Here is a 21,598-nt window from a genome sequence, read left to right on the forward strand (position 1 = left end):
TTTGCATGGACATGAGTGCCTAAGGCACTAACTACTACATACCAAGGACAAGACCAGACGTTCTAGAGATGCTCTGACCTGGTTGACTTAGGCCATCATGGTTGTCCTCCCTTAGACACTTTAGGTAGGCTCTAACCACTACATTCCAGGAACATCCTACAAGACCAGACGTTCTAGAGATGTTCTGAGCCTGTTGCCTTAGGCCCTCATGTCCCTCCTTGTTCTCCCTTGGACAGTTTTAGTTGGTACTAACCACTACATACCAGGAAGACCCCACAAGGCCGGCCACTCTAGAGATGTTCTGACCTGGTTGCCTTGAGCCCTCATGTTTCTTTCCCTGGACATGAGTGTCTAAGGCACTAATAACTACATACCAAGAACACAAGACCAGACGACCTAGAGATCTTCTGACCTGGTTGCCTTGAGCCCTCATGTTTCTTTCCCTGGACATGAGTGGCTAAGGCACTAATAACTACATACCAAGTACACGTCACAAGACCAGACGACCTAGCGATCTTCTGACTTGGTTAACTTAGGCCATCATGGTTGTCCTCCCTTAACCACTACATTCCAGGAACATCCTACAAGACCAGACGTTCTAGAGATCTTCTGACCTGGATGCCTTAGGCCCTCATGTCCCTTTTTGCTGGTTGTCCTCCCTTGGACCCTTTTAGTCACTAAATACATTGAACATCCCACAAGACCAGACGTTCTAGAGATGTTCTGACCTGGAGGCCTTAGGCCCTCATGTCCCTCCTTGTTCTCCCTTGGACAGTTTTAGTTGGTAATAACCACTAGATTCCAGGAAGACCCCACTAGGCCGGCCACTCTAGAGATGTTCTGACCTAAATGGCTAAGGCAGTAACAACTACATACCAAGGACACATCACAAGACAGCCCCCCCCCCCCCCCCCCCCCCCCCCCAAACAGTCCCCTCAGATCCTTATGTTTGCCCATTATTTTCGCATCCAACATCAAGTACAAGACCAGACCGGTCAATTCCTGCCTGATAAATCCCAATCCAACAGCCGCCATTGTCACCAGACCATCCATGGTGTCAACCTTGTCTCTGAGGTCCTATCCAGGGATAGAAAAACAGCGCCACCCCTGTCCTCAGGTTGTGTGTGGTACTACAACTTGTCTCCATTTACTTCAAAAGAACTTAGCTGCAACACCACACAACTTGTCTCCACAGAGCTGCAATACATCAATACAACCTGAGGGCAGGGGTGGCGCTGTTTTTTGAAAGAAATCAGTTTTTCTAATCCTAGATAACCCCCTTAAATGTTACGGTTGTATATTACGTTGAATTGAACCATAACTGTCCATACGTCTGGAAACCTTCCCGACATTTACTCCTGATCCAAGGTCATAACGTGGTGTGAACCAAACCCAAGCCGCCCCATGTTATCCTGTAAATCACCGGAGGATTTATTATTATTCAGTTTTATTTATTGTGTTTGTCCATCAGCCGGAGTGACGATGACCAATATAACGTTCTAATCACCGGCCCCGTATAACCAATCCCATAGATACGAGCGATAAGAAAGCAGAAGTGGCCGCTGTGATTTGAGGAAGTTATCGCCCGGTGGTGACTCCCATGTGACCTTGTGCAGGTTTATTGCAGGCGGGTTTACTATCAGCGGGCTGCCATCACGCGCTGACTCTCTCTTAAAGGGCCGGCGCTCCTTTTCTACAGTGCATAGAAATAGAGGAACTGAATTAAAAATTTTTTTTTACATGTTAGGTCTGCAAACTGTGGACCTCCAGCTGTTGCAAAACTACAACTCCCAGCATGCCCGGACAGCCGTTGGCTGTCCGGGCATGCTGGGAGTTGTAGTTTTGCAACAGCTGGAGGCACCCTGGTTGGGAAACACCAGTTATATATAGGTATGGCTGTCCGGGCATGCTGGGAGATGTAGTTTTGCAACAGCTGGAGGCACCCTGGTTGAAAAAAAACCAGTAATATATATGTATGGCTGTCCGGACATTCTGGAAGATGTAGTTTTGCAACAGCTGGAGGCACCCTTGTTGCGAAAAACCAGTTATATAGAGGTATGGCTGTCCGGGCATTCTGGGAGATGTAGTTTTGCAACAGCTGGAGGCACCCTTGTTGGGAACAAACAGTTATATATATATGTATGGCTGTCCGGGCATGCTGGGAGATATAGTTTTGCAACAGCTGGAGGCACTCTGGTAGGGAAACGCCAGTTATATATAGGTATGGTTGTCCGGGCATGCTGGGAGGTGTAGTTTCACAACAGCTGGAGGTCCACAGTTTGCAGATCTAGGCTGTACAGGATCAAAGGGCATATGTACAATGTCTGTTCACTAGTACTGGGCATGGATTCCCAAATCTGATTTGTGTGAATGTAGCCTAATACGTTTTAACAGCTGAAGGTTCGTGACAATGTGTCCAGTCTAAGGCTGCGTTCACACGGCCGTCTAGACCCGTCCCGTTCTTCTCCCGTCAAAAATAAAAACAGACTTTTTAAAAAAAAACGGACAATAACGGAAGAAAACCGATGTTTTCCGTTTGTATCCATTATTGTTCAGTTAAGCATGCTTAGGAGTAAAAACGGATCAAAACACGGATAGAAAAAACGGATGCCAACGGATGACATTAAAGAATCATCCGTCTTCCATGGACTTCAATGTTAAATTTACTGTATCCATTTTTTCTTCCTTTTTTTGATGGAAAAAATAAATACTGCATGCGCCATTTTTCCTGCCGTCAAAAAAAAAAAAAAAAACGAAATGAGCGCAGACTGGTGTAAACGGATGGTAAAACAAATACATACGTGTGTGGAGACAATAAGGGACTGTACCACTAGATCTGTTGTACTGGGGTTAACTTCAACCCAATGTAAAGATAGCAGCGCAGCGGAACCAAATAGGTAAAAAAAAAAAAAATCCCATTGACATAAATGGGATTTTTTTTAAAGCTATTTTTAATCCGTTCACAGGCTGCAAGAACGGAACCGAAACGGGGATAAAAAAAAAGGGGCAGACGGCCGTGTGAACGCAGCCTAACACAACCCTCTGTCTGCTAAACAGCCCGGACTTTAAAACAGATACAATGTATCAGATCACGGAACGGAATGGATTGTGATGCGGTGTCTAAGGCTGGGTTCACACCACGTTTTTCAAATACGGTTAGCGTATACGGTTTTCCGCTAAAAAACATATGGCAAAAACCGTATGCAAGCGTCTGACTCCAAATACGTTTTTTTCCCCGTACACGGTTCCAAAACGTATGTACGGTTCTATCCGTTTGCATCCGTTTTTGCCAACGGCTTTAATATTTTGTTGGAATTCGTTTTCAAGCAATTTAATAAAGTTACTATTGTTCTATTGAAATTCCTTCTGTGCATGTGTCAACTCCAAAAACGGATTCGAAAAACCGTGTGCAACCGTATTCTGAAATTCTGTGTACGGTTCTCATAGACAACAATGTTAAAAGAACCGCATATGGTTCGCATACGGTTTTCCAACCGGAGGCAAAAAGGTGGTCGACAGCGTTTTTGCCTACGGTTGAAAAATCGGCAAAACCGTATCCGAGGCAAAACGGATGCAACCGTACACAACATTTGGAATTCGGTTTACAATGCATTCTCTATGCATACGGTTTCGGATACGGTCGGATACGTTTTTTTTGCGGAAAACCGTATACGGTTACCGTATTTGAAAATCGTAGTGTGAACCCAGCCTAAACCAGATACATTGTGACAAACCTTCAGCTGTGAGAAATACCAGCACAAATATCTCCCCCTCCATTCCTGAGAGTATGTTACATTTGATAGACTGGATACATTGTAGCAAACCCTCAGCTGTCAGCATCAGGCTACGATCGCAAGTGTCGGATTTGACCCAAATTGCTCCAAAAATCTGCATGATAAATGAATCCAACACAAAGTAACAAACCCTCAACGGGGAGTAGTATCGGTCACATGGTTTAGATTTGCCCCGGATTGCTCCGAAATCAACATACAACCCAATGTAGCAAACCCTCTGCAGTATTGGGCTACGTTCCCATGGTCCAGATTTAATCCAGATTGCTTTGAAATCAATACACAACACAATGCAGCAAACCCTCAGCTTAAGTATTGAACAGCATTCACACTGGGTGGGTTTGACCCAGATTGGGGTGTATGAAGATTTTAGAACAATCTGGGTCAATCGGAAAACAACTCAAAGCAGCAAACCCTCAGCTGTCAGCAGTATTGGGCTACGTTCACAAGGGTCGGATTTGACTCTGGTTGCGCCAAAATCTGCATACAGTGTAGCAAACCCTCAGCAGTATTGGGCTACGTTCACAAGAGTTGAATGTGACCCAAATTGTTTCGAAATCCATATACGACCCATTGTAGCAAACCCTCAGCAGTGTTGGGCTACATTCATAATGGTCAGACTTGACGCCGATTAATATCTTCATTACTTCTGACAGCTGAGGGTTTGCTACATTGCGTTGTGTGCTGATTTCTTAATGTAACAAACCCTCAGCTGTCGCCAGTATTTAGCCACGTTCACACAGGGTTTGATTCTGACACAAATGGCTCCAAAAATCTGCATACAAACCAATGTAGCAAACCCTCAGCTGTCAGAAGTAATGAAGATATTAGCCAATCAGCATCAAGTTTGACCATTATGAATGTAGCCCAACACTGCTGAGGGTTTGCTACAATGGGTCGTATACGGATTTCTAAACAATTTGGGTCACATACAACTCTTGTGAACGTAGCCCAATACTGCTGAGGGTTTGCTACACTGTATGCAGATTTCGGCACAACCCGAGTCAAATCTGATCCGTGTGAATGTAGCCGAATACAGCTGAAGGTTTGCTACATTGCGTTGTATGCCGATTTCAGGGCAAAAAGGGTCAAATCCTACCCCTATAAATGTAGCCTAATACTGCTAACAGCTGAGGGTTTGCTACATTGTATTGTGTGCATATTTTGGAACAATGTAGCAAACCCTCAGTATTGGACTACATTCACATGGTTCCGATTTGACCCAGATTGCTCGTAAATGTCCATACAACCCATGATTAGGGAATACGGAGAGTTGCGCCCATGCTGACGTTTCGAGTTCTATGAAAGCAAGCAGAGAAACTGAAACAAGGTATTTTAGAAAGTGTCCGAATTTGTCCTCGTACAGAGACTGAGCTTTATTACTGGAATATGTCCTTGGTCTATGGCCGAAGTGTAAGGGTATATTCCCACTACAGTGTGACCGGAATCTCCGCTCGCAGAATTCCGCGAGCGAAGATTTAGCCTGGCAGCCGACGGCTATGCCATTGACGGCTATGCAGTGCTCGCGGACTTCCGCGCAAAGAATGAACATATTCTCTCTTTGCGCTGAACAATTTCAGAATGGAATTGTCCGCCGCTGATATCCACAGTGTGAACGGGTCTCGCGGAGACCCATTCACGTTAATGTTAAATTCACACCGCGGAATTCCGTAGTGTGAACATACCCTAAAGGGGGAAATCAGGGTTGCCCAGGGCAGTGTTTTTCAACCAGGGTGCCTCCAGCTGTTGCAAAATTACAACTCCCAGCATGCCTGGACAGCCAACAGGCAAGTGTCAGAATTTGTCATTGTACAGTGACTGAGCTTTATTGCTGAAATATGCCCTTGGGCTATAGCCGAAGTGTAAGGGGAGAATCACAGATTCCCAGGGCGGTGTTATTCAATAAGGGTGCCTCCAGCTGCTGCAAAAGTACAACTCCCTGCATGACCGGACAGCCGTGCTGGGAGTTGTAGTTTTGCAACAGCTGGAGGCACCCTGGTTGGGAAACACTGTCCCTGGGCTTCACCGCGCAGTAAACAATCGCAATAAAGTGTAACTCTGGCGCTCCTCGTGCGGGTCACAGCTGACTCGTAAAGTTTCGCAACTTTTTCACTTTCTCTGAGCTGTCTCAGCACAAATAAAAAGTGCACGCGTTTTATGTTCAGGAGCCATAGGAAATGCTGAAGGGGGGGGGGGGATGCATTATACGCCTCAGTGACATCACAAACCACAAGGGCAAGGGTTAAGTGATTTGTCAGCGCTGACTTATACCGTGCGGATGAAATTTCAGCTGCGCCATATTCGGCTTAACCTTTCGCTTTATTAGAAAGTTACTGTACATTGCGGCGTATGGGGAAAGCTGGGTGCAAACTGATATGACCGCCTTACCTGGCTTTCCCAGAATCCTCTGCTCTCATATCACTTTGTAACTAAGATCCGCCACTCAGTTGCTGCAGAGCCTCATCATGTTGTAAGGTTGTGGGGTGGGGTGTGTATCAGCTGGGGTGTGTATTATAAAGTTCTGCAGCAGCTGGGGTGTGTATATTTAGGTTCTGAACCAGCTTAGGTATGTATTATGAGGTTCTGCAGCAGCATAGGTATGTATTATGTAGTTCTGCAGCAGCTGAGGTGTGTATTATGTATTTCTGCAGCAGCGGAGGTGTGTATTATATAGTTCTGCAGCAGCTGAGGTGTGTATTATGTAGTTCTGCAGCAGCTGAGGTGTGTATTATGTAGTTCTGCAGCAGCTGAGGTGTGTATTATGTAGTTCTGCAGCAGCTGAGGAGTGTATTATGTAGTTCTGCAGCAGCTGAGGTGTGTATTATGTAGTTCTGCAGAAGCTGAGGTATGTATTATGTAGTTCTGCAGCAGCTGAGGTATGTATTATGTAGTTCTGCAGCAGCTGAGGTGTATTATGTAATTCTGCAGCAGCTGAGGTGTGTATTATACTGTTCTGCACCAGTTGAGGTGTGTATTATAGGGTTCTGCAGCAGCTGAGGTCTGTATTATGCAGCAGCTGAAATGTGTATAATGAGGTTCTGCAGCAGCTGAGGTGTGTATTATGTAGTTCTGCAGCAGCTGAGGTGTGTATTATGTAGTTCTGCAGCAGCTGAGGTTTGTATTATGTAGTTCTGCAGCAGCTGAGGTGTGTATTATGTAGTTCTGCAGAAGCTGAGGTGTGTAATATGTAGTTCTGCAGCAGCTGAGGTGTATTATGTAGTTCTGCAGCAGCTGAGGTGTGTATTATGTAGTTCTGCAGCAGCTGAGGTGTGTATTATGTAGTTCTGCAGCAGATGAGGTGTGTATTATGTAGTACTGCAGCAGCTGAGGTGTGTATTATGTAGTTCTGCAGCAGATGAGGTGTGTATTATGTATTTCTGCAGAAGCTGAGGTGTGTATTATGTATTTCTGCAGCAGCTGAGGTGTGTATTATATAGTTCTGCAGCAGCTGAGGTGTGTATTATGTATTTCTGCAGCAGCTGAGGAGTGTATTATGTAGTTCTGCAGCAGCTGAGGTGTGTATTATGTAGTTCTGCAGCAGCTGAGGAGTGTATTATGTAGTTCTGCAGCAGCTGAGGTGTGTATTATGTAGTTCTGCAGAAGCTGAGGTATGTATTATGTAGTTCTGCAGCAGCTGAGGTATGTATTATGTAGTTCTGCAGCAGCTGAGGTGTATTATGTAATTCTGCAGCAGCTGAGGTGTGTATTATACTGTTCTGCACCAGTTGAGGTGTGTATTATAGGGTTCTGCAGCAGCTGAGGTCTGTATTATGCAGCAGCTGAAATGTGTATAATGAGGTTCTGCAGCAGCTGAGGTGTGTGTTATGAAGTTCTGCAGAAGCTGAGGTGTGTATTATGTAGTTCTGCAGCAGCTGAGGTGTGTATTATGTAGTTCTGCAGCAGCTGAGGTTTGTATTATGTAGTTCTGCAGCAGCTGAGGTGTGTATTATGTAGTTCTGCAGAAGCTGAGGTGTGTAATATGTAGTTCTGCAGCAGCTGAGGTTTATTATGTAGTTCTGCAGCAGCTGAGGTGTGTATTATGTAGTTCTGCAGCAGCTGAGGTGTGTATTATGTAGTTCTGCAGCAGATGAGGTGTGTATTATGTAGTACTGCAGCAGCTGAGGTGTGTATTATGTAGTTCTGCAGCAGCTGAGGTGTGTATTATGTAGTTCTGCAGCAGCTGAGGTGTGTATTATGTATTTCTGCAGCAGCTGAGGTGTGTATTATATAGTTCTGCAGCAGCTGAGGTGTGTATTATGTATTTCTGCAGCAGCTGAGGTGTGTATTATGTAGTTCTGCAGCAGCTGAGGTGTGTATTATGTAGTTCTGCAGCAGCTGAGGTTTGTATTATGTAGTTCTGCAGAAGCTGAGGTGTGTAATATAATTCTGCAGCAGCTGAGGTGTATTATGTAGTTCTGCAGAAGCTGAGGTGTGTAATATGTAGTTCTGCAGCAGCGGAGGTGTGTATTATGTAGTTCTGCAGCAGATGAGGTGTGTATTATGTAGTACTGCAGCAGTTGAGGTGTGTATTATGTAGTTCTGCAGCAGATGAGGTGTGTATTATGTATTTCTGCAGAAGCTGAGGTGTGTATTATGTATTTCTGCAGCAGCTGAGGTGTGTATTATGTAGTTCTGCAGCAGCTGAGGTGTGTATTATGTAGTTCTGCAGCAGCTGAGGTTTGTATTATGTAGTTCTGCAGAAGCTGAGGTGTGTATTATGTAGTTCTGCAGCAGCTGAGGTGTGTATTATGTAGTTCTGCAGCAGCTGAGGTGTGTATTATGTAGTTCTGCAGAAGCTGAGGTGTGTATTATGTATTTCTGCAGCAGCTGAGGTGTGTATTATATAGTTCTGCAGCAGCTGAGGTGTATTATGTAGTTCTGCAGCAGCTGAGGTATGTATTATGAGGTTCTGCAGCAGCTGAGGTGTGTATTATGTAGTTCTGCAGAAGCTGAGGTGTGTATTATGTATTTCTGCAGCAGCTGAGGTGTGTATTATATAGTTCTGCAGCAGCTGAGGTGTATTATGTAGTTCTGCAGCAGCTGAGGTGTGTATTATGTAGTTCTGCAGCAGCTGAGGTGTGTATTATGTAGTTCTGCAGCAGCTGAGGTGTGTATTATGTAGTTCTGCAGCAGCTGAGGTGTGTATTATGTAGTTCTGCAGTAGCTGAGGTGTGTAATATAATTCTGCAGCAGCTGAGGTGTATTATGTAGTTCTGCAGCAGCTGAGGTGTGTATTATGTGGTTCTGCAGCAGCTGAGGTGTGTATTATGGAGTGCTGCAGCAGCAGAGGTGTGTATTATATAGTTCTGCAGCAGCTGAGGTGTGTATTACGGCGTTCTGCAGCAGCTGAGGTGTGTATTATGTATTTCTGCAGCAGCTGAGGTGTGTATTATGTAGTTCTGCAGCAGCTGAGGTGTGTATTATGTAGTACTGCAGCAGATGAGGTGTGTATTATGTAGTTCTGCAGCAGATGAGGTGTGTATTATGTATTTCTGCAGAAGCTGAGGTGTGTATTATGTATTTCTGCAGCAGCTGAGGTGTGTATTATGTAGTTCTGCAGCAGCTGAGGTGTGTATTACGGCGTTCTGCAGCAGCTGAGGTGTGTATTATGTATTTCTGCAGCAGCTGAGGTGTGTATTACGGCGTTCTGCAGCAGCTGAGGTGTGTATTATGTATTTCTGCAGCAGCTGAGGTGTGTATTATGTAGTTCTGCAGCAGATGAGGTGTGTATTATGTATTTCTGCAGCAGCTGAGGTGTGTATTATGTAGTTCTGCAGCAGCTGAGGTGTGTATTATGGAGTTCTGCAGCAGCTGAGGTGTGTATTATGGAGTTCTGCATCAGCTGAGGTGTGTATTATGTATTTCTGCAGCAGCTGAGGTGTGTATTATGTAGTTCTGCAGCAGCTGAGGTGTGTATTATGTAGTTCTGCAGCAGATGAGGTGTGTATTATGTAGTTCTGCAGCAGCTGAGGTGTGTAATATGTAGTACTGCAGCAGATGAGGTGTGTATTATGTATTTCTGCAGAAGCTGAGGTGTGTATTATATAGTTCTGCAGAAGCTGAGGTGTGTATTATGGCGTTCTGCAGCAGCTGAGGTGTGTATTATGTAGTTCTGCAGCAGCTGAGGTGTGTATTATGTATTTCTGCAGCAGCTGAGGTGTGTATTATATAGTTCGGCAGCAGCTGAGGTGTGTATTATGTAGTTCTGCAGCAGCTGAGGTGTGTATTATGTAGTTCTGCAGCAGCTGAGGTGTGTATTATGTATTTCTGCAGCAGCTGAGGTGTGATATAGTTGTGCAGCAGCTGAGGTGTGTATTATGTAGTTCTGCAGTAGCTGAGGTGTGTATTATGTAGCAGCTGAGGTGTGTATTATGGAGTTCTGCAGCAGCTGAGGTGTGTATAATGTATTTCTGCAGAAGCTGAGGTGTGTATTATATAGTTCTGCAGCAGCTGAGGTATTATAATGCTCTGCAGCAGTGTATTCAATGATACACACCCAAACTGCTGCAGAACCTCTCTATGAAGAGCTGAGGCTGTACGGCAATTGAAGTGATGCAGATAGAAGCCATCACCCAGCGCCTTTACAGCCCCCGTAGGCGTCTCACCCCCAACTTGGACCGAAACGCGTTGTGTATCAGCAAACAGCAATCAGAACATTCCCCACCACACCTACAGAACGAGGGAAAGATGGAGAAGACTTGGAAGGAGCGATCCTCCGGGAGCCTGAGGAGCCAGAAACTGTCCGCGATAGAGAGCGGTGAGTCAGACCCCGGCCCCCCCAGTGCTGGGACCGTGACAGGAAAAGTAATGGGCCGCCAAGCCCCAGATTACTTTACTGCATCAAATCTGCAGATGGCTGAAAATATCTGAGTCACCGGACAGACTCTCCATGGAAAGAAAAAGAAGAAGAAAACAACATGTTTCACCGGCCGCTGCCAGGGGAGGGAGGGGAAGAACCGGGCAAGGGGGGTCATCTGCTTCTTTATGAAGCAATATATAGTGATAACCGCCCAGGTGCTGAGTGCTGCCAGGAGAAGGAGGAGGGCTAACTGAGCAAGGGGGTCATCTGCTTCTCTATGGAATACTACATAACAATCACCACCTGGGCCTGGCCGCTGCCAGGAGAGGGAGGGAGGTAACTGAGCAAGGGGGTCATCTTTATGGAGTGCTACAAAGTGACCACCGACTGGGCCCTGGCCTCTGCAAGGAGAGGGAAGGGGTAACTGGGCAAGGGTGTCATCTGCTTCTCTATGGAGTACTACATAGTGATCACCGTCTGGGTGCCGACTGCTGCCAGGAGAGGGGGTAACCGGGAAACATAATGGTGAATGAATGCAGCAACTATCTGATAATCACTTTGCTTCAATTCTTCACTATCTTCAACATCTCTGCTTGCTGTCATGAAATGGGGCATTTTCCCCTAAAACGTAAGCTTGTCACAACAGTATTCAAGTCGAGTGGTATCCAAACTGTGGCCATCCAGATGTTATGTGGCCCGCTATCTGCTGTCCAGGCATTCTGGGAGTTGTAGTTTTGCAACATTTGTAGGGCCACAGTTTGGAGACCACTGTACTTCGTCCATCAGTAGCACAAAACTCTGCTGATGCCTCCTTTGCTGATAGGGGATGCAGAGCTTCACCAGTGCTGTGTTCCTTACTTTCTCAGGATTGGGTGGGGGGGGGGGGGGGACCCAGATGTCTGACCCCCCCCATACACACAGATTATTCATTGCTTACAAAGTAAAAAATATATGAAAAGCAGGCACACCCCTTCAAAGTGAATGTCCAAGCTCCAGAACCCAGTGTGGCGTATGATTGCCCAATCTGAAGTAAGGAGGAAAAACTTCAGTGGAACCACATGAGAGCTCCTCAAAGAAGATGACACCAGAAAAGGGTTAAACAATGCCCTTCCTGCAGCGAGCACCTGTCCATCCTATGAGCGCACAGCCTGACAGACATGAATTGGGGAATTTCAGCGGAATTCTGTCACGACTCCCCAAGGAAAAATTGTAATATTACTGCAGAGAGGCAGTCAGGCAGATGAGGAAAAGGTTAAACAACGTCCCTTCCTGCAGCGAGCACCTGACCAGCATATGAGAGCTCCAGCAGACACGAATAAGGGAATTTCAGCAGAACCGAGTAAAAGCTCCCTATGGAAAAAGTAATATTATTGCAAAGAGGACACTAGACAAAAAGGAGGAAAGAGTTAAACAAGGCCCTTGCTGCAGAGAGCACCTGCCCAATATATGACTGCACTGACAGCCATGAATAAGGGAATTTCAGCAGAACTGAGTCACGGCTCCCCAAGGAAAAATAGTAATATTCCTGCAGAGAGGCGGCCAAGCAGATGAGGAAAAGGTTAAACAACGTGCTTTCCTGCAGCGAGCACCTAACCAGCATATGAGTGCACTGACAGCCATAAAGAGGGGAACGGAGTAAAAGCTACCAAAGGAAAATGAAGGAAAAGGTAATATTACTGCAAAGAGGACAAAAGGCAAAAAGGAAGAAAGTTACACAAGGCCTTTGCTGCAGAGAGCACCTGCCCAATATATGACTGCAATGACAGCCATGAATAGGGGAACTTCAGAAGAACTGAGTCACTGCTCACCAAGGAAAAATAGTAATATTACTGTATAAAGGCAGCCAGGTAGATGAGGAAACTGTTAAACAATGTCTCTTCCTGCAGAGAACACCTGACTGGCATATGAGATCTCCAACAGCCATGAATAGGTGAATTTTCACCACAACTCCGTAAAAACTGAATGAAAAACGTAAAAAAAATAAAGTAATATTACTGCACAGAGGACACAAGGCTAGAAGGGGAAAGAATTAAACAAGGCCTATGTTGCAGAAAGCACCTGACCAGCATATGACTGAACCGGCAGCCATGAATAGGGGAGTTTCATCAGCAATTAGTGAGAGCCCCCAGAGGAAACAGTTAAGTTTACGCTGCATTTTAACATTCCATCACAGGTATACATTGGGCCATAAACGCAGAAGACCACACTATTGATCCCAATTATAACAGATTATACAGCCCGAGCAGAGTCACTTGGTGCCTCCACTAGGGCCATTAAAATGAATGTCACTTTCTGTTCCCTGCCACAGTATATATCAGCATAGAATTCTTGGCAGGATGCTGAAGGATACCAGTGATGGAAATACGCTGCACGAAGCGAGCTTTACTGCAGAGGACACAAGTCAGAGGAGGCCACAAGTCAGGAGGAGGCCACAAGTCAGAGGAGCCCTTGCTGCAGACAGCCCTGTGCACTGCATTGAGTTGAGATAAGTTATTTGATTCATACTGTCAAAGGGCCCCAGATGGGTCAACTGCATGGGATTCATGGTCCATGATCCAACCCAGTCAACATAGTTCACTGCCCGATAGTCATCAATCGACACCAACCTACAGGGCTACAGTTACTACTAGGTTTACCAGCTCAAAACTGGTCCAAGAGACTGGCACTCTAAAAAGAAAGATGGCCGGGACACCCCTGGGGAAAACCCCTCACTTAGACTGGAAATAGATGACACAGCCTTGTCTGGTTACATAAGGCCTTATACAGCTGTCCTTGGGTGGACACTCTGGAGCTTGATTCAGCAGAAAGCCCCCTAGGGAGTATGATTCATATACTGTGGGCCTGACCGGGGCTTCCTTGGTAATCCAGCTTAATTGGTAAGAAAGAAAGAAAAAGTTGGTACTTTCAGCAAAGAAAACGATATACAACACTCATAGGAGGGGGTACACAGGAGACCATCCCGACCTCCACCGTACACAGGAGACCATCCCGACCTCCACCGTACACAGGAGACCATCCCGACCTCCACCGTACACAGGAGACCATCCCGACCTCCACCGTACACAGGAGACCATCCCGACCTCCACCGTACACAGGAGACCATCCCGACCTCCACCGTACACAGGAGACCATCCCGACCTCCACCGTACACAGGAGACCATCCCGACCTCCACCGTACACAGGAGACCATCCCGACCTCCACCGTACACAGGAGACCATCCCGACCTCCACCGTACACAGGAGACCATCCCGACCTCCACCGTACACAGGAGACCATCCCGACCTCCACCGTACACAGGAGACCATCCCGACCTCCACCGTACACAGGAGACCATCCCGACCTCCACCGTACACAGGAGACCATCCCGACCTCCACCGTACACAGGAGACCATCCCGACCTCCACCGTACACAGGAGTGCTGTGTACCCCAAAATGCTGCTCAGAACAAATAGGATTACGAGGCCACCATTTGGCCATCAAGGAATAAAACATGTGCCACTAGATCACCAGGACTAACATGGCTCCCCACTGGGCCACCAGGGAGAATGCTAACAAACTAACATCAAATACAAAGTACATAGAGATATGCAGGTTACAAATTCTCCTAGATTAACCACCAAGGGAGAGAAAGGGGGACAACACTGATCTACCAGGGACTACAAAGTCCTCATTGGATCACTAACAAAGAACTATTAAGCCACCAAGGTCAACATTGTCCTAGCCACCAATACAAAACTGCTATCCCGAATGAAAAACTTAAGATAAACTACTACTTAAACACCGACACTCCAGGGACTAGAAGGCCTCAAATAAACACTACAAATAAAAAGCTCCCACTGGGGCCATCAATGGTGACAAGGTCCATTACCAGACACTGTGCCCCAAAAAATATAAGAGACTACACAACTGATCATGAACCAACAATTACGAGCTGATCAACCTACTGGAGCCTAATAAAAAAAGAGGGAGGAGAGGGTCATATGGTCGGAGGTCTCCTACAAAATGTCCTGCAGGGTACGTGAAGGCCGAGGGATACTATATTTAGGGGATCACATGGGGCACAACCGCATGGTATTTCATGCTGCATACACGCTGACAGCACTCAGAGGGACCGTGGCCAGGAGCTCGCTCTACAGTCCCTCTGACACTGCCGTCAGTGCATATGCAGCATGAAATACCATGTGGATGTGCCCCATGTGACCCTGCCCTTACACAAGAACTTAGGTCTGGTATAGACATGTTAGTGGTCATGCGATTTACACAGGATATCATGTCACATGGCCCTGCTGGTGTCCATCAATGGAAGCTCCCACAAGAGTAGACGGGTGGGATATGACGCACGTGTGGGGGCTGCTCCCCAATGACCTCGCTATGTAAAGAGGTGGTTGTGCAGCTGAAGTGCGGACAGATGGGAGAACGTCCAGGAAGCCTCGGCCAATCACGGAAATTCAAGGTTGTAGATAAAGGGGGATGTGAACGGACAAAACACTACCGACTATCTATGGTCCTGGTCACAGACTCTTCTAATAAACGTGGGAGACTACTCAAGGCCGAGATACGACCGCAACAGACGTCTTACCGATCCAACCATTGTCTACTGAGCCAGGACAACACAGGCACAGCTGAGTGTGAGGAAATCACCGTATTATTACACCGAGAAGAAACTGCTACATACACACCAAACAACATGTCTTATATAGTAGATATAAATCTTATACATAAAACAGTATTATAGTAGTTATATTCTTGTATATAGGAGGCAGTATTATAGTAGTTATATTCTTGTATATAGGAGCAGTATTATAATAGTTATATTCTTGTATATAGGAGCAGTATTATAGTAGTTATATTCTTGTATATAGGAGACAGTATTATAGTAGTTATATTCTTGTATATAGGAGCAGTATTATAGTAGTTATATTCTTGTATATAGGAGGCAGTATTATAGTAGTTATATTCTTGTATATAGGAGCAGTATTATAGTAGTTATATTCTTGTATATAGGAGCAGTATTATAGTAGTTATATTCTTGTATATAGGAGCAGTATTATAGTAGTTATATTCTTGTATATAGGAGCAGTATTATAGTAGTTATATTCTTGTATATAGGAGCAGTATTATAGTAGTTATATTCCTGTATATGGGAGCAGTATTATAGTAGTTATATTCCTGTATATAGTACACAGTATTATAGTAGATATATTCTTGTATATAGGAGCAGTATTATAGTAGTTATATTCTTGTATATAGGAGCAGTATTATAGTAGTTATATTCTTGTATATAGAAGTATTATAGTAGTTATATTCTTGTATATAGGGGCAGTATTATAGTAGTTATATTCTTGTATATAGAAGTATTATAGTAGTTATATTCTTGTATATAGGAGCAGTATTATAGTAGTTATATTCTTGTATATAGGAGCAGTATTATAGTAGGTATATTCTTGTATATAGGAGCAGTATTATAGTAGTTGTATTCTTGTATATAGGGGCAGTATTATAGTATTTGTATTCTTGTATATAGGGGCAGTATTCTAGTAGTTATATTCTTGTATATAGGAGCAGTATTATAGTTATATTCTTGTATATAGGAGCAGTATTATAGTAGTTATATTCTTGTATATAGGAGCAGTATTATAGTATTTGTATTCTTGTATATAGGGGCAGTATTCTAGTAGTTATATTCTTGTATATAGGAGCAGTATTATAGTTATATTCTTGTATATAGGAGCAGTATTATAGTAGTTGTATTCTTGTATATAGGGGCAGTATTCTAGTAGTTATATTCTTGTATATAGGAGCAGTATTATAGTAGTTATATTCTTGTATATAGGAGGCAGTATTATAGTAGTTATATTCTTGTATATAGGAGGCAGTATTATAGTAGTTATATTCTTGTATATAGGAGCAGTAATATAGTAGTTATATTCTTGTCCATAGGGGGCAGTATTACAGTAGCTATATTTGCGGTGCCTTAAAATCAATCAATTGCAAAACTTTTACACAGAGGTGCTGACGCCAACAACAACAGCGTAAATAAAATAAAAAAACAATCTTAACCGCGCCAAAGTAAACAAGAACGCCATGTGCCCCATTGTGTTTGCGCCATGAAGTATGATGGAGAAGAACAAGAAGCCAGAATTTTATGAAAACCTCCTAACATTCTGCAGGCAGCCGCGCCGATGCCAGCCCCAAATGTGGTTTATGGATTTTTCAGGAGCCAAATAATATAGGACGGGGCGAGGTGGGGGGAGGGGAGGGGCGCACATAGACCCGGAGCAGAGTAAGGCATTGTTCTCACACTGTTTGATGTTACAAGTTGCAATATTGAATAAATGGCAGCGAGTAAAATTACAGCACAATGGTCGTGTGTTCAGGATAAGCAGAGCCGGATCGCGCAGGTGAAGAAGCAGATTATTCCTGCTCTTGGGATTTTTAATTGGATGCCATTAACCTATATATAGGGGCACCAGTTTGGGAAGACACGATGACGCATCCACTCAATCTTTCGGATATAGCAGTCAAACTCAGCTCTGCAACATCAGTCTTAAGGGTTTCCTTAACTTGCGACTCTAGACCTGTTGCAAAACTACAACTCCCAGCATGCCCTGACAGCCTTCGGCGGCCAGGGCATGCTGGGAGTTGTAGTTTTGCACCAATTGTAAAGCGTTGCACATGAGTTTGTAATAAAGCAATGCAATGTCTTGTTATAAAAAGTTTTTGTTTTTTTTAAAGGGCCGGTACTGCTGAGAATACTTGAACTGTGACACAGTACCAAACCAGAGCTGCTTTATATCCTGGGATCAGGATATATACTAATTATACACCTCCCCTCCAGCTGTATCTGTATACTGCTGCTTTATATCCTGGGATCAGGATATATACTAATTATACACCTCCCCTCCAGCTGTATCTGTATATTGCTGCTATCTCTATGGGATCAGGATATAAAGTAGCTATACACCTCCCCTCCAGCTCTATCTGTGTACTGCTGCTATCTCTATGGGATCAGGATATATAGTAGCTATACAACTCCCCTACAGCTTTATCTGTATACTGCTGCTATCTCTATGGGATCAGGATATATAGCAGTTCTACACCTACCCTCCAGCTCTATCTGTATACTGCTGCTATCTCTATGGGATCAGGATATATAGTAGCTATACAACTCCCCTACAGCTTTATCTGTATACTGCTGCTATCTCTATGGGATCAGGATATATAGCAGTTCTACACCTACCCTCCAGCTCTATCTGTATACTGCTGCTATCTCTATGGGATCAGGATACATGGTAGGTATACACCTCCCATCCAGCTCTCTCTCTATGAGATCAGGATATATATTAGTTATACATCTTCCCTCCAGCTCTATCTGTATACTGCTGCTATCTCTATGAGATCAGGATATATAGTAGTTCTACCCCTCCCCTCTATGGCTGTAATCCCCATGCCTGCCACATCAACTAAAACAGGTAAGCACAAAGCATACACAAGAACCTGTTCCTTTGCACAAAGTTTGATAAATCTTCCCCCCCTTGTGAGTCAATAGGAGTGAAGATTTGACAACGTGTATGTTCAGACTGTGGAATGTAGTAAACATTAGGTGTAGTTTCCTCTTGGACAAGTCGTCCTTTGGTAACAATTCACACCCGGCCGTGAGCAGAAACTTTACTCATCTCGTCTTGTCTTACGATCCGGCACCAAATTCCGCAGCTGAGTGGAAGATGCCAAAGGGAAACCTTCACCTAAAGGATAAGAAATGGTCTCCAAACTGTGGACCTCCAGATGTTGCAAAACTACAACTCCCAGCATGCCCGGACAGCCAACGGCTGTCCGGGCATGCTGGGAGTTGTAGTTCTGCAACACTTGGGGTTCCACAGTTTTTAGACTAATGAGCTACAGGGAACATCATAGTGGCGAATATCGGCGCCATATGCCGCGCATCATTCTGTATCATTTTTCAAATTATAGACATGATATCCACTGTCAGGTTCTTGGGAAAGTTGGGTAGTGAGCAAAATATGGCACTCCCGCATTCACCTCACTCTTACTAAAACTCACACACTCTCAGTTTAGCCAAAGCTAATTTAGAGAAGGGATGCAAAAGACTTGGGAAAGATGGGTGGCAGAACAGTATTGGCATTGGCAATTAAGCCAATTGGGGTTGGCATTAAGCTTTTTCAGACTCCTGACCAACACAAGTATCTAGATTTGCTGCAACAGGGGAGGAAAGGATCATATGATTGAACAGGTGAATAGGCAGCTGGGAGGCAAAACAATATGGCTGTCACTCAGCTTTCCCTGAAAGGCACACACACACACTAGTTTAGTGTCAAGTTACCTTGTTAGATCAACATGCTAGGAATTGTAGTAGCAGTAGTCACTCAGCTCTCCCAGGAAAAGATGTATTTAGACACAGGAAGATCTACAGAGATATATATATATATATATATATATATATATATATATATATATATATATATATATATATTTATTTATTTTATATACGGTATATAGATTTTTTTTAATTATTATTATTTTTTTATTATTTTTATTTTAATTATTATTATTAATTATTATTATTTTTATTTTTATTATTATTATTCTTATTATACAATAATAAAAATAAATAGAGAGATTATATAACATATATATATATATATATATATATATATATATATATATATATATATATACACATATCTATATAGGTGAAATAGAATGCAGCACACCACTGTTGCAGTCAAAACAAATAGATTTATTCCATAGCGTGCAGAGGACTACGTTTCACTGGTCTCACACCGGCTTTATCAAGCACGCTATGGAATAAATCTATTTGTTTTGACTGCAACAGTGGTGTGCTGCATTCTATTTCACCTATTTGGATTGAGGAACCGGTGGACCCAGGCTCCAATTATGTGAGCACCCCATACTGACTATTCCCTGATTATACTTGATGTGCTGCCTCTATTTGGAATATATATATATATACACACACACACACACACACACACACACACACACACACACACACAATTTAATATACATATATATACATGCAATATATATATATATATATATATATAAAATTGCAATAGAAACAGCACATCCAAAAATATATGGCAAAAAGAGAAAAGGGGTGCACGCATGTTCTGAACCTCAGCCCACTGGTTCTTCAACCCACAGAAAAAATGCCGGCAGCACACCACAGCTTGTATCAAAAAGGAAAGGGAGTTTATTCCATGATGTGATAGAGACTACGTTTCTCCAGCCTCACGCTGGCTTTCTCAAGTGCATTTTTCCTATATATATATATATATATATATATATATATATATATATATATATATATTACACACATCTATAAAATACGTGTGTGTGTGTATATATATATATATATATATATATATATATATATATATATATATATATATATATTTTTACACATACACATATACATATATACACACACACGCGAAAGTTGTCCAGCGCAGATACGGTGCAATAACTTCTTTATTCACAGGATACAAACAAGTACAAAGTGTGACGCGTTTCGGCCACTATATGTGGCCTTAGTCATATTTATCTGGGATTGGAGCTTCCCAGTCCGGGATGCAGAGCGGGCAAGGGGGTGAGCTGAATTCTCTCTACACAATATATATATATATATATATATATATATATATATATATATATATATATATACACATGCAAGATGGAGGTTCCTCTACCTTTTAGATGAAACAGAAGTCAGGGTTCTTGTATTTCAAAAGCTGCAAAAAAATATAAAATACGCCCGAGGGGCTCTAGTACCATAAAAGTGAGCACGTTAGCCAACAACAACAAGCGTGCGCTGCATGCCGAGGAGGAAACAAACGTCAGGGCTACAGAAGCCGACAAACAAGTCTATGAGGATGTGGACTGTCCTAGGGCACTTCATCAGGGATGGGGCGAGTATAGAGGGTGAGAATCATCTCGTTCACAGGCCGGGGCGGCACAAATCATCTTATCTATCTCCAAAAAACGTTAATGAATAAGCTGCGTTCAGGAGCGCCGATCCGGCTGCCAAAGCCAACAGCTTCCTGGCCCCATTCACAAAGCCAAGTGCCAGCCTCCAGCACCGGACCGCGCTCTGTTTATACAGCCGGAACTGGAGAAGATGGCGGAGGATCAAGTGTAGGCGGTAAAGCCATGTTCACACAGCAGAAGATCTCTGGGCGGACATTCCGCAGTCAGCGTCTCCATAGACGGCAATGCATTTCCGAGTAGCTCCGCAATGTCAGTCTTTTCTGCGGAGGCCGGATTTAGAGTTTGCGCCGTATGTACGGTGCAGCAGAATCCCAATGACTGTGCTGCAACGGAACTTCTGAGCAGAATTATTCTGCCGGATTCTGATGGGAAATTTCACTGTGTGAACCACGTGATCTGTAAGGCCAGGAGATGAAGCGCCATGACAGGGGCGGTCAATGAGGGGCGCACCTGCCTGCTGTCAGCCATGCCTGAGGGTGATGGAAACTTACAAGTCCTGTCACCAGGGCTGCTCCCCATTATAGACATGACCCTTCCTGACAGCGACACAAAGTGTGTGTGTGACCAGAGGGGACGTGTGTGACCAGAGGGGACGTGTGTGTGTGTGTGACCAGAGGGGACGTGTGTGTGTTTGTGTGACCAGAGGGAACGTGTGTGTGTGACCAGAGGGGAGACGTGTGCGTGTGTGTGTGACCAGAGGGGAGACGTGTGCGTGTGACCAGAGGGGAGACGTGTGCGTGTGTGTGTGACCAGAGGGGAGACGTGTGTGTGTGACCAGAGGGGAGACGTGTGCGTGTGACCAGAGGGGAGACGTGTGCGTGTGTGTGACCAGAGGGGAGACGTGTGTGTGTGTGTGACCAGAGGGGACGTGTGTGTGTGTGTGACCAGAGGGGACGTGTGTGTGTGTGTGTGTGACCAGAGGGGACGTGTGTGTGTGTGTGTGTGTGACCAGAGGGGACGTGTGTGTGTGTGTGACCA

General features: G+C 44.3%; 1 protein-coding gene across 12 annotated transcripts in view; it reads right to left on the minus strand.

Moving 5' to 3' along the window:
- B3GNTL1 (UDP-GlcNAc:betaGal beta-1,3-N-acetylglucosaminyltransferase like 1) overlaps nucleotides 1–21,598 on the minus strand; it is a 261,364-nt gene that overhangs the window by 208,565 nt on the left and 31,201 nt on the right. The window contains exon 4 of one of the 12 annotated variants that reach the window (XM_056549534.1): nucleotides 18,933–19,016. The exons of the other annotated variants lie outside the window; for them this stretch is intronic. The gene's annotated coding sequence lies outside the window, so the exon portion shown is untranslated. The remainder of the gene's footprint in view (nucleotides 1–18,932; nucleotides 19,017–21,598) is intronic. 12 annotated transcript variants of the gene reach the window in all.

This window comes from Hyla sarda, chromosome 13 (genome assembly GCF_029499605.1).
Source record: "Hyla sarda isolate aHylSar1 chromosome 13, aHylSar1.hap1, whole genome shotgun sequence".
Classification (NCBI taxonomy): domain Eukaryota; kingdom Metazoa; phylum Chordata; class Amphibia; order Anura; family Hylidae; genus Hyla; species Hyla sarda.